This window comes from Octopus sinensis, linkage group LG6 (assembly GCF_006345805.1).
Source record: "Octopus sinensis linkage group LG6, ASM634580v1, whole genome shotgun sequence".
Taxonomy (NCBI): Eukaryota; Metazoa; Mollusca; class Cephalopoda; order Octopoda; family Octopodidae; genus Octopus; species Octopus sinensis.
Genome location: NC_043002.1, coordinates 13,092,025 through 13,109,301, shown reverse-complemented (window position 1 = coordinate 13,109,301; position 17,277 = coordinate 13,092,025). Strand labels below are relative to the sequence as shown.

At 36.9% G+C, this 17,277-nt stretch overlaps 2 pseudogenes; one reads left to right on the top strand and one right to left on the bottom strand.

Moving 5' to 3' along the window:
- The first annotated feature begins 2,089 nt into the window (after positions 1 to 2,089).
- LOC115212864 lies at positions 2,090 to 11,161 on the top strand (annotated as a pseudogene).
- A 3,021-nt stretch (positions 11,162 to 14,182) lies between these two features.
- LOC115213585 lies at positions 14,183 to 14,283 on the bottom strand (annotated as a pseudogene).
- Positions 14,284 to 17,277: the final 2,994 nt, after the last annotated feature.

The following is a 17,277-nucleotide window of genomic DNA, read 5'->3' as shown; positions in this document are numbered from 1 at the left end:
TCCCTATGTATATATATATATATATATATATTATATATATATATATTATATATATATATATATATATATATATATAATATATATATATATAATTACATTTTATAAAGGGCTTAGTAAAATAAATTACTTTGCCACATACTGAACTCATTAGAAATAGCAGCCAAAAAAATTTTTTTAGCCATTTCTAATACTTAAAGAAAATTTCTCTCAGATAGTGTTTACTCAAAATAACCCACGAAGGTATGGGGGTAAAAACATAAAAAATCACAAGTGCAAAGATTATTTGAGAACGTACGTTTCTAGATCAGCCAAATACAATTCGACATTTCTTTCGTCAGCTCAAAATTTCCTAAAGGGATTTGTAAACACTGAAAGTAGGAGCATACCCTTTTGGCGACTTTTCACCTCCGAAGATCCGTTCAAACTAACAGTGCCAACAAATTCAAAATATGCAAGCGAAGAATTTCTGCCCTCCCCTTCCACCCACGTGGGTTAAACTAGCAAACACCATGTTTTATCGGTGAAACCCGAAGCATTAAACAGAGAGAAATGAATTATAATTTCAACAATTGAGGGTAAAATTAATTAATTATTAATCAATTTCACCAAGTATTCATACTGAATACTTGGTGAAATTGATTAATAATTAATTAATTTTACCCTCAATTGTTGAAATTATATATATATATATATATATATATATATATATAATATATATATATATATATATGCATAAAGAATAAAGAGAAAATGGAGAGGTAATTAATAAAATATTATTCATTAATTATAAAATACGACAATATCTCTGACAGCTGTTTCGATTCAGTAATCTTTGGATAATTAATTTATGAAATTAAAATCATTATAAGCCGTTAACGGTTTATAGCACCTATCTCTGAAGTGATTCATCTTATAACGATTTTAGTTTTATAAATTAATTATTTTAGGTAGCGAGTTAGCAATATCGCTAAGCACTCCGGCCAAAATACTTAGCAGCATTTTGCTAGTATTTAAGTTCAAATACCGCAAAGTCGACTTTGACTTTTATCCTTTCGGAGTCAACAAAATAAGCTCTGAGGGCGATGTAATCGAGTGGCCATCCTCACAAAAGCTTGAGACCTGTGCCTTTAGTAGAAAGGACTATTACAGCTGTCTTATAACTGCGAAACAAAGATTTTTGTAACTGGAAACAATTTATAGAAATAAAGGAATTTAACCTACATTTCCATCATCAGCTGTCAATCGTATAGCACATAGGTTTCGGCATCTTCTGATAACAGAACACCTTTCAGTGGTTCCGAGCGGCATTGGTGTTACAGAGCTTTTGACTCATATTGTAGCATGGGGTTTGCGTGATTGACACAACAAACTAGAATAACTTTGGGAAATTCCTTTAGTGACAAAATGTATGTGTAATGCGATGTGTGTGTGTGTGTGTGTGTGTGTGTGTGTGTGTGTGTGTGTGTGCGTGTATAAATGCTTACACAAATACTTATAAATACATAACAGAAAAGAACAGCTACAAATATACGTGTAGTATATCTCAATACCACACTATATATACACATACATCCATCTATACATACATATACACTTACATACATACACACATGCATATATATATATATATATATATATATATATATATATACATACATACATACATACATACATACACACACACACGAACACACATATACGCATATATCTTAAAATCACTCAGAAATATGTATTTATATTGGCACATACACATGTATGTATATATATATTCTTTGCTGTATGTGTGTGTGTGTGTGTTTGTATGCAAGTTCACACGAAGCATAATCTTTTCACACAAATATATATAAACATTAAAAAAAATTAAACACACGTTCAGACACATACTCAAACACAAATTACACATATACACTCGTATACAAATGAAAACAACACGTTTATATATGAATAACATACAATAGTTGGCATACTCACACATACACATAAACGCAGACATAAACACACGCACATCCACACGTTCAAACACACATACTAAAAAATCTCATAAATGGACAAATATATCTGTCTACTGAAATACAAATACATCATTTGCTTTTAGGAGAGGAAAACACGGAAGCTGAATATGACTTTGTTTCTCTCTATAAATATATAAAGAAAGAGGAAACATGCTAAGAAGCCGGATTTACTGTTGAAACGACAAGAGAATCAGATCATGTGGTCCTTTAAAGCTGTACTCTTCATATTCCTTGTGTCGTTGCTCGCACGATATGCCAGGTGCCAAGACGATAATTTCGGAGCTGACCCAGGTTGTAGAGATCCTTGGACTTCTGAATGGACACGTGACCCAAATGACTGCACTAGAGTGCACTACTGCGTGCAAGGAAAACAGATCTGGTCTATAGTGTGTAACGACAGTCGAATTTGGTCGAACGTGGGTCACGCTTGTGTGGAACCAATGTCACAATGGGATGACTGTAACCAAACTCCCACAACACCGTCTATAAGTGAGTTGAATTTAAATGTTATTATTATTATTATTATTATTATTATTATTATTATTATTATTATTATTATTATTATTATTATTGTTATTATTATTATTATTATTATTATTATTGTTGAGTGAGAGAACAGCACATGTCATCAAAGTGACACTCGGGTAAAATATACGAAGCCCAGTATACCCATCATCACTACCCGTCTGATAAGGGTACACTAGGCACACGCATCACAACAATATGTGCGCGATATGGTGATCTCATATCAAGATAAACAGCGCATGATCTTGCAGGCGGAGCCTAGTTAGAATTTTCTTCAGGTCGAGTAGCCCAATACGTTGAACAGTTCTATGAAGGGTGTAGTTTAAGGGTGTTGAACAAAAACCCATGTTTCCAAAGTTTAATTCTTCAAACCTAAAAAAATTCCTCTCAGTACACGGCTATGATGTTCCCCAACTACTTCTGCTTGTGATCAGAGATGCACACATCGTCAACCACTAAGGGACATGCTCAACTGGTTAAAGTCAAACAAATGACAAGCAATTCTGTATTACTGAGCAGAATATTTGCTGTAGCCCATCTTTTGTACCAAGACAAAACAATGTACATGATAACACTTCCAATCAGTTAAGATCAGAAGCCATGAGAGCCACTACCTGGTACTGCATTATTATTATTATCATCATCATTATTATTATTATTATTATTATTATTATTATTATTATTATTATTATTATTATTATTATTATTATTATTATTATTATATTATTATTATTATTATTATTATTATTATTTATGTTTGACTTTTATTTTATATTTGTACAAGTTGGTTCCAAGTCTCAACCAGAGACATCAAGGGACAACAAGTTAGAAGTTCATGTTGGTGCTATGCCTAGGTTGCCATATATTTGGTTCTGTACATAGTGTTGTTCTAGAGAATGTTTAAGAAACCATAAGAAAACTATGTTTGTTTTAAAATTTGAAATTATATAGAGAGTATTTTGCGTAGGATATGGGCAGTTCTCATGAGCACTATCTTTTGAATTTCTGCGATTTTGGAGTTGCCTGGTACCTGAAATAGGTAGCAATCAACCCCTTTTGCTATCATTCTTAGGGCACCTATCACAACAGGTATTGTTTTAGCCTTCATGTTCCACATTTTGCCAATTTCTATTTGAAGATCTTTACACCTGCTCATTTTTTCGGTATGTCTTGACAGATAGATTTATATCGATTAGGACAGTCATATCAATGAGGAGGCATGATTTTTGTCTAAAGTCTTTCAATATGATGTCTGGCCTATTTGCATCTATCTTTCTGTCAGTTTGAATAGTGAAGTTTTAGAGGTGTGAGATGTGGTCATTTTCAAGCACTGGAGGTGGTTTGTGTTCCCACCAGTTTTTTTTTATGTTGTAAGTCCAGGTTTTTGCAAATTACCCAGTGAATTTATTGTGCAGCTCTATCATGCCTGTTGAGATACTCTGTAGGTGCAAGAAGACTGCACATGGAGACAACATGATAAATGGTTTCATTTTGTTGTTGACATACACGGCATGTTGGGAAGCTACTGTTCTTTAATATGTTGGCCTGGTAGTTCCTTGTAGGTAGGCATTGATCTTGGGCTGCTATGATAAACCCTTCTGTTTCAGATTTTAAGCTAGAGGCCATTAGCCATTGATGGGCCAGGGCTTTGTCAACAACAGCGTTATTCGCTCTCTTTGGGTATTTACCACTGAGAGGTTTTTCTTGCCATTTATGAGTCAGAATACCTAAGGTATCAGTTTTAGCACGTGTTTTCATGCGCTTAGCTTTTTCTGTGCTTGTTTTTAGTATGTCTAATTCCAGAATTTGCTGTATTTGGATTTTACTTAGATATTCCCTTCCCTGTTGTCTTACTGAGTATGATGCTTTCTTGTTTTCATGTTTTGAGACAAGTTTTAACATCCAGTCCTCGGAGTTTTTCAGGTAGGTGTCTAGGCCAATTGTAGAAATCTTCATTGTTATTGCCAGTTGTAAAAGTCCACGGCCTCCCTCTTTTCTTGGCAGATAAAGTCGTTCTGTATCTGCCTTAGGGTGGTGCATTCTATGCATTGTCAAGTTTTCGTATTTTCCTGTCAAGATTACATATTTCAGTAATTGACCAGTTAATGATATTGAAACTGTAAGTCACGAATGGTATGGCTAAAGTATTGATCAATTCGACCATTACTTCGTAACACAGTGTAGGTAAAAATGTACCGGGGTTTTAGTCATCTGTCAAGTCGCAAGAAGGCCGTCAGACAGATAATTTCCTTAAGATGTCCGATGTGCCCAATAAAACTGCTTTCTGCAAGGCCTCAAACTTGCATGGGATTACCAGTTGCCTTAACAAGTTTTGAAGTTTCAATGGGATTGAGCCCGATGCTCCGATTATCACTGTTATTGCTTTTACATTCTCACACTCCATACAGTCTTGCCATTTCCAAATTCAATTCGGAGTACTTGGTGATTTTTTTCAACCTCTTTACTCACAACATTCATGTCATTTGATATGGCTACATCAATAATCTGACAGTATTTGTCTCTCTTATCCAGTATAACAATATCCGGCCGACGGCATTCGATTACACGATCCCTCCGTCTGAAAATCACAGCCCCAGAGTATCGTTACTTTTCCACCCTCCTGCATAACTTTACTTGGAACATGGTCATACGAGTTCTCTGTTACTTCATATTGGTACTTGCGACATAAGAGCCAATGAAGACACACATACGCATTTTATCGTGGCTGCACTTGTATTCTTTTTGTGCAAGGCTCTTACATCCACTTACCAAGAGTGTTACATTTTCCACACTCTTTCCACAGTCTGCATTTCTGGGTGTCAGAAGTTTTATAGATGTTATACTTCACCGAATTGGTAGTGAGAGCCTGGTCTTGTGCAGCAATGATCAGGCTTTCGGTGAGACGCTTCGAATTACCTCGTTCAAGTAATTCCCACGATGCTGTATTATCCTTAACGCCCTGTGTATTGCTTTCAAATTGACCATGGAATCTCATTTCAAGAAGGTCTTCTTTTCTCTTCTCGTCTGTTCTTTGGTTAAACTCTTTCTTGCCCATCATTACATCTGCGTTTACACCCATCTTTTGCAGCATATTGCAGCAGGTCATCATCACAATCTAATACTCGGAAAGCGTTCTCATTTCACTCCTTATATAATGGTCTATACTAATTAGTCCTCCGCCACCATTTTTCTTTTCATTTACAGTCTGTTTACGCTTGCTTTAGGGTATAGCTCCCCCTGCAGCGTCATCAACTTTTTGGTCTTTCTATCTAGTGTTGATATTTCCTCCTTAGTTCATTGGAGGCTGGACACCCTATATCTGACCACCGCAACTGACCATATATTCATTGCTGTAATCAAATGTTTGGCATTCAGGTTGGATTTCAACACCATCTTCACTCTTTTTTGATACGCCTCGCTGATCTTGACTTTCATCTCTCTGTGTAGAATGTCATCCAGCTCCAAGACCCCTAAATATCTATACCCACTACCGTCGGGTTCGCCCATTGTCTCTCCCGATGGAAACCATAATCCTCTGCAGGCTTCTTCCTTCCCTCTTTTCATATTAAGTACTGAGCTTATATATATATATATACAAACATATATACGACGGGATTCTTTCCGTTTCCGTCTACCAAATCCACTCACAAGGCTTTGGTCGGCCCGAGGCTATAGTAAAAGACACTGCCACGCAGTGGGATTGAGCCCGGAACCATGTGGTTGGTAAGCAAGGTACCTACCACACAGTCACTCCTGCGCCTTTCGACGAACTTTCTCCATCCAAAATTGCTGGCTTAATACGTGAATTAGAAGAAATTATAACAATGGATGGGTGAATAGGGACAGCCGTCAGAGCATAGGACAAAATAACTTCCGATAGCTATTTTTGATCTTTTGTTCGGAGGTGAAATATCACTTAGGTGGTCAACTTTGTCTTCCGTTCTTTCGGATTGATAAAATAAAGAACCAGCGAAATACTGGGACCGATATAATGGTTTCACCTCATCTCTCAAATTTCAGGATTTGTCTCTCTGCTATAGGTGACCACCACCGTGACCGACCAGGATATCAGATGTTGCTACACATCGCTGGTCACAATGCGAATCGCATTGTTTTAGCCTCCAAATGTCGCCACCCCGCTGGCTAAGCGAGCAGGCCAACAGAAGAAAGAGTGAGAGAAAGTTGCAGCGAAAGAGTACAGCAGGGATCGCCACTACCCCCTACCGGAGCCTCGTGGAGCTTTTAGGTACTTTCGCTCAATAAACACTCACAACGCCCGACGATCTGGGAATCGAAACCGCGATCCTACGACCACGAGTCCGCTGCCCTAACCACTGGGCCATTGCGCCTGCACCTATGCTATAAGGAATAATTATAATTAATATTAGCTCTTCCTAGATTTTGGAGATAGCGTGTGAGACAATGCTTCGCTGGGGAGCGTCTAATGAGCTTCAAATACATACAGACTTCTGTCTGTAACGGACGCACTCTCTACAACTGTTATCTCCCTTTCGCCAACAGCCTTGTCTCAGACCAGTTGCAGTGAAACTATACTAGTGATCAAGTTACAGACAGTGCGACGATTGTTAAGACATACATACAATACGCGCGAGCACGGAAATACATAATGATTAAGAGAAGGCCACAGTTTTAGTGTGATTTTGAATGGCTAATAAGTGTCATTCACGCTGTAATTGCTTACATCTAATTACATTCTTTCAAGCGCTGGACACTAAGCTATTCTGTGTCCGTGTCGTAGACACTGGAGCGTGACAAAATAATTTTTCACTTTATAATAGACAACGTCTTGAGGAAATTCACGGATATGAATGAGACAATATTACTGTACTTAAAATGGAGCGTCAAATAAGTTCGAGACCGCACGATGAGAACGTAAACATACCAGCATCGGTTGTCAAGATATAGTGGATGGACAAACACACATACACACAAATCCACCCACAAAGCTTTAGCTGGCCCGAGGCTATAGTAGAAGATATTTTCCCAAGGTGCCACGCAGTGGGACTGAACTCGGAACCATGTGGTTGGTAAGCAAGCTACTTACCACACAGCCACTCCTGCGCCTGTATATATATATAATATATATATATATATATATATATATATATATATATATATATATATATATATATATATATATATATATATATATATATATATATATATGTATGTATGTATATATATATATTATATATATATATCTATATATATATATATATATATATATAGATATATATATATATATATTTATATATATATATATATATATATATATATATATATATATATATATATATATATATATTTTTATTATATAGAAGGAGCTTCTACAGGACTAGAACTGTTTCATTCAAGAGAAATCTTCAGGAAGCTAGTAACAGAATTGTATTGGCATTTAAACATTTATCATGTATAAATGCAATACAATCTTGTTAACTATTCCTGAGATTTCTCTTGAATGAAACAGTTCTAGTCCTGTAGAAGCTCCTTCTATATAATAAATTAATTTTACTCTGCTATGATTGAGTACCTTATTTACTGTGGTTAACCCCGAATCAACCCGGGACCTACATATATATATAATATATATAATATATATAGATATATATATATATATATATATAAAAATTCATGTGGATAATTTTCTTCGTCTCTCATTTCTTTAGATGATCCACTTTGCATTGATCCAGATGGATTAATCCAGATCCAGAAAATTGCGCTCAATTCTTGGCCTGCACCAACCGGTCCGTGGTGGCCACCATGCAGTGTCCAGAAAGTACTTTGTTTTCTACCAGAAACAACACCTGTGATTTGGGATTTTTAGTAGCAGAAGAATGCAAGAACCGAGTCATACCAAGCCATGTCGTTGTCTGTAAGTAAATGTCTTTGACATTTTTTTGATCTTTATGTCTTTATTCGTCATTAGTCATTAAACTACAGTCATGCTGGAGCAATGATCTCTATGGCTTTGGTGTCTATCACCATTTTGTAATGTCTGAAATTCGTCTTATCGATCGATATATTTTTTAAAAAGTTTTCTTTACACAGGAGTTATCGTGTAAAAGGAATACACACAAACAGACACCGGTGCGTGTGTCTGTGCGTGCGTGCCTGTTTGTGTGCGTGTGTGTGTATGTGTGTATGCATGTGTGTGTCTGTAAGTGAGTACACAAACATACACAATATAAGTTTAAATCTAAATTCCCCGGAAAGAGAAAATAAAAGGAAGAGAGTAAGAGAGAGAAAAACGGCGAGAGAGGGAGAGAAAGAGTGAGAAAGGGAGAGAGAGGAAGAGAAAGACAGAGAGAAAAAGAGAGAGATTAATTGAATATGTAGACCTTTTAAGATACTGTTGTTCATTTTTATTGATGTGTACGAGGTCAGATCATAAATTATCTGGATTGCTGCTATAAAAAGAAAACTACAATACATACGAATCCTGCCTTTAATCTCATTCAAAGTAGTCGTCTTCTGAAGCCACACACTTAATCCAGCGTCATTTCCATTGATAGAAACTTCCTGGAACTTAAAGGCGGCGAGGTGGTAGAAACGTTAGCACGCCGGACGAGATGCTTAGCGGCATTTCGTCTGCCGCTACGTTCTGAGTTCAAATTCCGCCAAGGTCGACTTTGCCTTTCATCCTTTCGGGGTCGATTAAATAAGTACCAGTTACGCACTAGGATCGATGTAATCGACTTAATCCCTTTGTCTGTCCTTGTTTGTCCCCTCTATATTTAGCCCCTTGTGGGTAATAAAGAAATAAGAAACTTCTTGGAACTTCTTTATTGGGGAAAGTGAACATTTCTTCGCATTCTTTTGTATTTCCTCGACGTCTTGAATCTTTACTCCTTTTCAAGCCTTGGTTTCGGGGTCATATCCTTAGACCCATAATTCGTCATCTGTCATGACCGTTTGTGAAAATATACGTTGTCCTCCATGCACTCAAGAAGATCCTGCAAAGCTGAAACCCGATCTGCTTTTTGAGACGACCACTCTTTACACGCTTTGCTTCTAAGCACTGCTATAAAGAATGCTATAACTTAGTGTGCATGCGCGACAGAGGTCAAGGTCAACCTATGCCGGATGGCTTCACTCTGCGTATTCTAGCCCTGTTACCTTAGCAACAGTCCCGATATTTTTGATCAGACCTCGTATACATTATTATTCTTGGTTCATATGAAATGATTTCTGATCCGTGTCTTTTAACTTTTTTTTGTTTTTTAGCAACAGCCAGTCCAACAATTGACAAACCTTGTGCAGACACAGAATTTGGTGACGTTCCCGACATCAATAACTGCGGACGATTTTATAAATGCAACCACGGTCGTGTTGTGGCCCGCATCAAATGTCCAGCAGGGAGTGCGTTCTCCTTGGAGAATCTTCGATGTGATTGGCGCGCCAGTGTTGTCTGCGGAGAACGGCCCCTTTAAACTTAGATTTTGCCAAACGAAACATTCTCTAAACTTATTCAATTTTTGTTTATACTACTACTACTACTACTACTACTACTACTACTACTACTACTACTACTACTACTACTACTACTACTGCTACTACTACTACTAAAGGGGCGACTTGTCAGAATCATTTGTGCAGCTTTACATTTGAGTTCAATCTGAGCCGAGGTCAACTCTGCTTTTCTTACTTTCGGGGTCGATAAAATAAGTACCTGTGGAGCACTGGGGTCGATTCAATCGACTAGTTCCCTCCTTCAAAAGTTCAGGCTTTGTGCCTTTAGTAGAAAGGACTATTATTATTATTATTATTATTTTTATTATCAATATCATCATCGTCATGAACAGGTAATACAGTGGTTTGGCGTACTCAACAGTGTACAGACGAATGCTTTGCAGTATTTATTTTCTTACCTTACAGAATGTCTTGTTGTGTTCGGAGTTCAGATACCGTCATTTTGCAGTACGTAATAGAAAGAACCAATGAAATTATATTGAAATCTTGGAGAGTGGTTGAATTTTTCGATGTCTCTGAAAATGTCTAAATACAATTCAAGGGTCTCTTATCATTTCAGACTGAGTCACATTGAATGGTCTCTAATATCCACCTCCAGTCACCTTATGGCGCATCTTAGCGAGTCTTGTGAGAGAAAGAAAGATTGAGAGGCGGGGGGTAAAATTAACCACAGTACTTGACTACTACATTATTTTTGTGTCCCCAAAGAATAAAGGTAAAGTAGATCTCGGCTGTAGTTTAACTCAGAACACACAGAATTATGAGGAATACAGCAAAGCATTCTAACCGCGCTCAAGTGACTCACTGCTTTACAAATCAAGTGCTGGGGTTAATTATTCGGCAATACTCTCCCGACTATTTGTGGCCTTGCTAAAAACGATTATAATTTTTACTATTGTTCGTGAGGTGTCCACAATAGCATTGTCAAGGACAGGCACGGGCAGCCTTTCCCGAGAAGCGAGCCGTATGAAAAATGACTCGTCTTCAGGCGCGCCACATTACTAAAAAGAAAAAAAAATATATCAAATTTTCGTTAGGTGTGCCATTCAGAAATTTCCACGAGTCACAGTTTGGTCATGAATGATCCAGGGGTTAGTGGTAAGCATAAGAACCAGTGGGGGACATAAAACAAAAGCAAACAGTTTTGTTGCTCTTCCTCTTTTCAGACATGTTGGACAGACGGTACTTCTGTACATTGAAAGTCTATACCGAACCATAATCTATTCCTGAAGACTATCAATTCTGAGTTCATCGTTAAGTTCCAGATTTCTCGAGTGTGACAGCACTTCCAAGTTGGGGATTTACTGCTGTGTGATAAATTCTATTGGATAAAAAAAATGCCGTCAGTCTGTCAGAAATGACGCATGAACGGCAAAACTGTTCTTCAGGTTCTTGGCATCAATGTCTAAACATTAGTGACATGTTGAACTTTGTGGAACTGCAGTTGTGGCATTTAAGTTGTATCGAAACATCGATCGATGCATTTTAACGGTCATTCCAAGAAGTAGCAAAGCCCTAAATAGGTGCTGCCCTCTAACAAATATAAGAAAAGATGGATGCAAGTGACAAAGTGATGGTTTTCAGAGAGCCAATCCTTGAATTCTATTTGGGGATTATAACCAGGAGAGAGGGAGTAACAGCTGGAAGTGTAAGCTTACCAGAGATTTGCAAATGACCTTATATTTCGTAAGTGGTGGTTTCTGCTCCGTTAATCTACTTTCACACTTTAACATTACACGCTGTATTTCTCACTTCCCCAACACATTTTGTAATTGTTCTGGCGTAAATGTTTTGTATTTTGTGGTGGGTCCCATGTGGCCAATAAAGGAAGCATTATTATTATTATTATTATTATTATTTTATTATTATTATTATTATTATTATTATTATTATCATCATGACCATCACCATCATCATCATTTGTTGTTGTTGTCGTCATCGTCGTATACAAAAATCATTCAGAAGTTACAGATGCTAATTTGAGATTTAGAGATAGCAAGTTTCAAGAATCTGTTTTAGGATGCTTGCAGAATAGAGCGTGGCACTTTTCTGCAAGTCGGCGATGCATATGGCAGTCCCAACGTTGTTATGTTCTTTATGTAGCTGTTTGGGTGTGATGCCGAATGCACAACTTCACCCACGGGAATCCTTTTCTCACTGCTATTCCACAATCTCTTCATCTTCCCGGTCTAGGTTGTGATAGTTCTGATTTTCCTCAGCTCCCATGATATCCACTTTATAATGATACAGGAACTCTCAAGCCAATAGTCTTACAATGCTTATTCTGTTTTATACTGACAGCCATATTTGGGCTCCTTGCTTCAAATAATTGATCAATTTTCATTAGAGAAATAGAAAAATCCAATTCCTACAATTACTATTCACAGTGATATGACTTATAGTCATAATAATGTTTCGTCATTTCAAATCTACAGATCTAGCAGTTAACATCCTAATGTCCTTTCGACGTATATGATTAATTCTTTCGTACCTTTTTTTGCATTTTCTGTATTTGCCATCTGACAGAGTTTTGTCAATCTTTATCGTTATCAAATTCATTTTAATAGCTTATTTTTGAGCGGCTACATTTAGCGATTCAGTTTCTCTTTTCACGTTCCTATGACCCAGCCAACACCAACGACCTTCAATTCCATTTCCTCGGTTTTATACACGAACTGGATATGTAGCTTTATATCTCTTCAGCTATTTGTTCTGTTCCTTCCGTTCTTAAAATCTTTCTCTGCTCTAGCACTCCTTCGATACTTCTAGCTGCACATGATATCCTTTTCTTATTATGCCCTATATATTTTTCAAATCCCAACATGCAACTCTGATGGTGTCTTCTACGTGTCACAAAATTATACCGCCTTCCCTTCTTTGTAAGTAGAGCCTGTCGATATTATTTATAGAGTAGTGTGTATTATACATTGCAAATAACTTTCTAGTCTGGTGTCCACTTCATGCAGTTGCGTCTATGTCCACTTAAAAAAAGAGGGAGCGACGTGTTTCACCACTGGTCTGATTCACGTATAGTTTGTCTTAAGGACATTACTTTTATTTCATTTTCTTTCAAGTACAATCATCACCATTCTATTATACTTTTTGGAAACTTTCTCTCTAATTTCTTCTTTCCATAATTCAACATTTTCTTTTCCATCCTCCTACAGTACCCTTAGGTACTTACATCCGTCATTTTCGAACACTGACCAAAGATCATCGTGTGATATTTGATATCTTGTGATATTATTACGTCGTGACAGTTGTTCACTTCATAACCAATGCTGTATATTTTCATATCCTTTAACTTCAATCAATATATTATGCTAAATCATCTTGCCGGTTAACAAGAGAAACAAAATATTTTTACATTTTAGTCGTACAATTTGGGGGTCATCCATACATAAGAAAAGCCATACTTTCTCGTTCTTGACAAGCTCGCGAGCTGGAAAAATCCTTAAAAGCGTCTAAACTTATTTAATTTTTGTTTATACTACTACTGCTACTGCTGCTACTACTACTACTACTACTACTACTACTACTACTACTACTACTACTACTACTACTACTACTACTACTACTTCTACTACTACTACTACTACTACTACTACTACTACTACTAAAGGGGCGACTTGTCAGAATCATTTGTGCAGCTTGCATTTGAGTTCAGTTAGCGCCGAGGTCAACTCTGCCTTGCCATATTTCTTCCAGCTTTTTACGTTCTAGATTCAAATCTCACCGAGATTAACTTTTCCTTTCATTCTGTCGAGGACGATAAATTAAAGCACTAGTTAAGTACCGGAGTTGATTTATGACCGTCCATCTAACTGCTGATCTGGTGCCAAAATCAGAAAGAACTAATTATTATTTTCTACTCTAGGAACAAGGCCTAAACACACCAGCATCGGTTGTCAAGCGATGTTGGGGAGACAAACACAGAAGCACAAACATATACACACACATACACATATATATACATATACATATATACAACGGGCTTCTTTAAAGCTCCGTCTAACAAATCCACTCACAAGGCTTTGGCCGGCCCAAGACTATAGTAGAAGACATCTTCCCAAGGTGTCACGCAGTGGGACTGAACCCGGAACCATGTGGTTCGTAAGTAAGCTACTTACCAAAAGCCAATCCTACGCCTATAAAAAAATATGGAACGCTTCACGAATTTGCGTGTCATCCTTGCGCAGTGGCCATGCTAATCTCTGTATCGTTCCAATTTTAGAATACGTATCGCCGTAGCTATATATAGGAAATTAGATACATTCTTTGGTTATATTGGTGTAATTCCGTGCATTTTCAGCTTGTCTCTATTCTCAACGTAATAGCCATTTGGGAAGATTTTTTTCAACGAATATAACTGTCTAATTTGCGTTCAAAATGGAAGGTTGTCAACACTTCGATTGTTCGTCACTTCCGGTAAACAAGCGCAGCGTTTTAGGAAGACTTATTTTGGAAAAGTATGCAGTAGTTTTGGAAAGAAATGAAAAAAAAAAAAGAAAGAACGAATTCAAACCCATCAAGTGTATTGCTTTTGATATTATATTAATATCTGTTGTTCTAATTGCTGTCGTTCACGTTCTCTGTGGATTGTTACACTGCAAAGAGCTACGTCAGACCTAAGTATAGAGAATACATTCTACCAGGATTACGAAATATTGGCTTTTAGTTTCTAGTTCTTTAAGCCACACAACAGCTTCGAACGATGTGAACGTCTACCGCATTTCTCAGGGTGATTTAAAAAAAATTTAACTGCTTGCACTTTTGGAGTTGTGCTTGTTTCGTAAGAGAATTGATCTAAGAAAATTCTAGCTATTTAGCATTACACAAATTTGTAAACTTGAGGTGTCATATTTATCGTGAACCGCTTTTTGTGTCCTTATTTTACTAGAATGGCACTTGTATGACATTGTTGCAAACCGTTTATACAATTTTGAAACATAACAATATGCGATATTTACACGTATTGCTAAATGCGCCTCTCAGAAGTACAGGGAAGTGGTGATCACGACAGTGACCAAAGCAGTAATGTAAATGAATACGCCCTAAATACTGAATACACAGCGAGGACTTGTATAGAGGAAGACAGAGGACAGCATTGTGCTTGAATCTATATTTTGAATGAAAATATAGTAAAAACAACAACTAGAATGAAAGCAACATTCCATCATTTACGAACTATATGTAGGGAAAAAAGGACCAGTCATTCAAGCTGCTATAAGGAGAAGGGGAAATAATTGTTCAAAGTATATAGTAAACTGCAGTGTTTCGTTGCTCAATGAACTTACGTAAAAGATTGGTGAGATGGAAAGGTGACATATCTGTGCAAATGAAAAAACAAACAGATTTTAAAGCATAGAACAATGCGAGAAAACATGTCAGAGTTGCATTCACATGTCCGTCATCTGGTGCCAACGTGCAAGAGTCACGAAACGCCAGGATCATGGTCAGAGATACTGGCAGACGTCGGCTCTTAGTTTGTTGTCATACTTGTGCAATAGAACAGATGTGTGGTGAGTGCAGGGGTGGTCTAAAACTATGAATCTGGAAGTACAGACAGAGTCAACGCAAGAGTCTTTGTGCATCGTTAAGTTATAATGACTTTCGGAGAGCACAAGGATACTTTTAGAGCTGTACTGTATGGTAGAGTTAGAGGACTGATCGACCAGGCTGGTGGTACACGGTAGAAGGTCGGCTTGGTCTCTCTCTCTCTCTCTCTCTCTCTCTCTCTCTCTCTATGTGGTAGTAAAGACCGTCCGAGAATATTCCGCTCAAGAAAAGCGGAAAGCAGAACGAAGGCAGGTAGTGATGGCAGAAACTGCAGTAGAAACAAAATCAGACTGCAGTAATGAAGGCCATGTTTGCTGTTACTGCCATATCCGAGGCACAGCTGGTGACAACTCAGAAAATAACAGGCGAGGTTGCAAGAGATAACGTTTCGGTTTAAGATAAAGTAATTTTTCTCTTCCCACCAGAATGAGAAAATACGGACGAGTGAGAAGGCAAGTAATATCTATCTTAGCACAGAATTTCTAGGAATCAGCAGCAATCCCCCATCGCATTCCAGTGGTGCAGAGGAAAGAGAGACCGGTGGAGTGTGTCAAATTGGTGGCAAGGACAGAGTGACTTCACGATTAACGCAAACCAGAGAATAGAAATTCCTCAGGGAATGCACCGACTTGCACGAATTGCTCGGACATTTTAGTAATCCGAGAGAATAGTACATTTATCGATCTAATACTTTCAATGATTACGAATCAGATATACTGATCTTCCTTTATCGCAAGTGTTTAGTTTAAAACAAACCTGTTGAATGAATCAGTGATAAATGAATAACAAACTATACAGGGAAAAGGTTTCGCTCCGAAACCCCAAGCTATCCTATAAATTGTGGATGGTCGTTTTGGGTGCGTTTTTGCAATCCAAGCAGACTCTTTGATTGATCACTGTCCTGTGATATCACAGATCAATTTGTGATAAGCGAAATACGGTTCACAATTGTTATCCAGGATCAGTGTTGATTGAATCAGCGATAAATATTGAGAAATGTACTACTCTTTTTGAGATGCTGTTCGACGAGTACTATAGGCCTCCTGATAAAGACCTCGTCAACGGTGGTAATAACAGCACCACCATTTTGCCCGGCGTGCTAACGTTTATACCAGCTCGCTGCTTTCAAAAAAAAAAAAAAATAATAATAATAATATTAATATTTCAAGATTGAAGTTACTCTCCACGAAGGTAAAGAAACAATAAGAAGAGCGCGACTGTTATCGATAATAGAGATTGATTTTCTTTATTAAAATGAAAATGAAACGAATGAACAATATTTCCGTGTGTCTTTTATATGTTCAAAATATAAAATGAAATTAAATTGAAAGATAGGAAATGCTGAGACATTCAAAATGAAACCGGAAAAACTGGAAAGAAATGCCAAAAGAAGCGCAATTATTCCGGTCTAATTTTGAATGTGTCAGCGTTTCCTATCAGACAAATTAATTTCATTTTATATTTTGAACATATAAAAGACACACGGAAATATTGTTCATTCGTTTCATTTCGATTTTAATAAAGAAAGTCAACATCTATTAATTACTAATAACAGTCGCGCACAAATTGTTTTTGATAATAATAATAATAATAATAATAATAATAATAATAATAATAATAATAATAATAATAATAATAATAATAATAATAATAAATAATGTATTTCTTGGAGAAGATAATATTAAAAAGA